The following is a 4,040-nucleotide window of genomic DNA, read 5'->3' as shown; positions in this document are numbered from 1 at the left end:
GTTGCATATGGATTTCCAGTTTACCCAACACCATTTGATGAAGATGCTATCCTTCCTCCATTGCAGGCCATTAGCTCCTTTATCAAATATAAGATAGTTGTAGCTTTTTGGATTAGTTTCTGTGTCCTCCATTCTGTACCATTGGTCCACCCGCCTGTTTTGGTACCAGTACCATGCTGTTTTCATTATGATTGCTCTGTAATATAGTTTGAAATCTGGTATCGCTATACTGCCTGATTCACACTTCCTGCTTAGAATTGCTTTTGCTATTCTGGGTCTTTTATTTTTCCATTTGAATTTTATGATTGCTTTATCTATTTCTACAAAAAGTTTCTATGGGATTTTGATTGGCATTGCATTAAACCTATAGAGAACTTTTGGTAATATCACCATTTTGATGATGTTAGTTCTGCCTATCCATGAACACGGTATATTTTTCCATCTTCTAAGATCTTATTCTATTTCTCTTTTTAGGGTTCTGTAGTTTGCATTATATAAATCTTTCACCTCTTTTGTTAGGTTTATTCCCAAGTATTTAATTATTTGAGGAAATTGGGAATGCAGTGTTTTGACTCATTTTTGTTTCAGAAGTTTTGTCGCTGATATACAGAAATGCCTTTGATTTATTCATGTTGATTTTGTATCCTGCCACATTGCTGCATTCATTTATGAGTTCTAGTAGTTTTTTCTGTAGACCCTTTTGGGTCTTCTATGTATAGAATCATGTCATCTACAAATAGTGATAATTTAAGTTCTCCTTTTTCTATTTTTATGCCTTTAATGTCTTTCATCTCTCTAATTGCTCTGGCCAGTTTTTTGAGAACTATATTGAATAGAAGTGGTGATAGAGGACATCCCTGTCTTGTTCCAGATTTTAGAGGGAATGCCTTCAATTTTTCTCCATTCAGAATGATGCTAGCCTGAGGATTAACATAGATAGCTTTTACAATGTCGAGGTAAGTTCCTGTTATCCCTAGTTTTTAAAATGTTTTGAACATAAAGAAATGCTCTACTTTGTTGAATGGTTTTTCTGCGTCTATCGAGATGATCATATGGTTCTTATTTTTAAGTCTATTGATGTTGTGAATAACATTTATTGATTTCCATATATTGAACCCTCCTTGCATCCCAGGGATGAATCCAAGTTGATCATGGTGCACGATTTTTTTGATGTGCCTTTCTATCCAATTCGCCAGAATTTTAATGAGGATTTTTGCATCTAGGTTCATCAGAGATATTGGTCTGTAGTTTTCTTTCTTTGAGGTGTCTTTGTCTGGTTTCAGAATCAGGGTGATGTTGGCCTCATAGAATGAATTCGGCAGAGCTCCCAGTTTTTCTATTTCCTGAATAACTTGAGAAGTATTGGTATTAATTCTTCTTTAAAGGTTTTGTAAAACTCTGCTGTATACCCATCCGGTCCTGGGCTTTTCTTGGTTGGTAGTCTTTTGATTGCTTCTTCTACTTCATCCATTGATATTGGTCTGTTTAAATTGTGTGTTTCCTCCTGACTCAGTCTGGGCAAATCATATGACTTAAGAAATTTATCGATGTCTTCACTATTTTCTATTTTATTGGAATACAGGTTTTCAAAATAATTTCTAATTTTCTTCTGTATTTATGTAGCATCTGTTGTAATATTGCCTTTTTCATCCCGTATGTTAGTAATTTGATTTCTCTCTCTTCTTCTCTTCGTTAGCATGGCTAAGTGTCTGTCTATCTTATTTATCTTTTTGAAGAACCCCATTTAGTTTTGTTAATTTTTTCAATAGTTTCTTTTGTTTCAATTTCGCTATGATTTTAATTATTTCTTGCCTTCTGCTACATTTGCTGTTGTTTTGCTCTTCCTTTTCTAAGGCTTTGAGATGAAGTGTGAGCTCATTTATTTGTTTTTCTTTTCTATTTTGAGGAATGACCTCTAGGCGATGAATTTACCCCTTAAAACTTCTTTTCATTGTACCCCATAGAATCTGATATGTTGTGTCTGTATTTTCATTTATCTCTAAGAATTTTTTGATTTCCTCCTTTATGTCTTCTGTAACCCATTGATCATTCAGTAACATATTCTTCATTTTGGATGTGATGTATGATTTTTTCTTCCTTCTTTTATCATTGGTTTCCAGTTTCATTCCATTATGATCACAAAAAATTCATGGTATTATCTCCACCCCTTTATATTTACTGAGGGTTGCCCTATGGCATAACATATCGTCTATTTTTGAGAAGGATCCATGTGCTGCTGAGAAAAAAGTATATCCACTTGATGATGGTTGATATATTCTATATATGTCAGTTAAGTCTAGGGTATTGATTGCGAGATTGAGTTCTATAGTTTCTTTTTTCAACTTTTGTTTGGAGGATCTGTCCAATGGTGAGAGAGGTGAGTTGAAGTCACCCATAATTATTGTATTGTGGTCTATTTGATTCTTTAACTTGAGGAGAATTTGTTTTATGAACATCGCAGCACCATTATTTGCTGCGTGAATATTGATAATTGTTATGTCTTGTCGGTGAATGGTTCATTTTAGCAGTATATAATGTCCTTCTTTATCCCTTTTGATTAAATTAGTCTTGAGGTCGATTTTATTCGATAGGAGGATGGCCACCCCTGCTTGCTTACGAGGACCGTGTGCATGGTATAAATTTTCCCAATCTTTCACCTTCAGCCTGTGTATGTCTTTTCCATTCAGATGTGTCCCCTGGAGGCAATATATTGTTGGATTTTTTTTTAATTTCAAGTTACCAGCCTATGTCACTTTATTCGAGAGTTTAAGCCATTTACTTTTAGAGTTACTAATGATATATGGTTTGTACTGCCACCCATGTTTGCTTATATCTTTTTTTTAAATTAGTTTGTTTCTCCATGATTAGCTTTTCCCCCGCCCTCTGTCATTACTGAGGCACTTCTCACTCATGGTTTTCGTTGTTGATTTTCATTTCTTCCTCGTGTAGTGTTTTGCTCAAGATGCTTTGCAATGCTGGTTATCTTGCTGCAAATTCTTTTAGGTTTTGTTTATCATGAAATATTTTTATCTCGTTGTCTTACCTTAAGCTTAATTTTGCTGGATACATAATTCTTGGTTGGCATCCATTGTCTTTCAGTGTTTGAAGTACGTTGTTCCAGGATCTTCTCACTTCCAGCATCTATGATGAAAAATCCATTGTTAACCTTTTTGGTTTACCCCTGATTGTAATGATTCTAATCTGCCTCCTTTCTCTGGTAGCTTTTAATATTTTCTATTTGTTCTGTATATTGGATATCTTCATAACAATGTTTCTTGGCATTGGTCTACTGTGATTTTGTGTGCTCGATGTCCTGTAAGCATCTACAATTTGTTTATCCCTTTCCATTTTTATTTCTGGAAAGTTTTCTGTAATTATTTCATTCAGCAGATTTCTCATTCTCTTGGTTTGAATCTCTGTACCTTCCTCTATCCATATGACTCATTAGTTTTTTTTTTATGTTATTCCATATCTCTTGAATGTTTTCTCATAATTTTTTACAGCATTTCTTTGTTGGCTAGACTTTTTTCAAGATGATATATTTTGTCTTCATTCTGTCTTCTACTTGCTCTACACTGTTAGTGATACTCTCAATTGAATTTTTAATTTGGTTTATCATTTCCTTGATTTCTAGAATTATTGTTTTATTTTTCTAATAATCTCTATCTCCTGATAAAGATGCTTAATTTCTTATTTTATCTGTTTATGTAATTTATTTTCAATGCGTTCTATCACTGTTTGTTTTTGCTGTCTCGTATCCTCTTTAAGGTTCCATTCCATCTGTCTAAGGTATTCCTTGAGTTCTTTATATGACCATTTTTCTGATGACTCTAGGTGCTCTTGAATATTTAGGCTGTCCTTCATTGTTCGTACTCCTTTTCTTCCTTGCTTTTTTATGCTTCTCATGTTACTTCTCGTTCTTTTGACTACTGAGTTACTGCTTACTCTTATAAATTTATTTGATGCTTGAGAGGAAAGATATTAGAAGGGAAGGGAGAAGTCACTAAAGAGAATGAGAGTAGGCAGGTAGAATTCAAGTA

Source organism: Callospermophilus lateralis, unplaced genomic scaffold (genome assembly GCF_048772815.1).
Source record: "Callospermophilus lateralis isolate mCalLat2 unplaced genomic scaffold, mCalLat2.hap1 Scaffold_892, whole genome shotgun sequence".
Lineage (NCBI taxonomy): Eukaryota > Metazoa > Chordata > Mammalia > Rodentia > Sciuridae > Callospermophilus > Callospermophilus lateralis.
Note: the sequence above shows the minus strand (reverse complement) of the source record.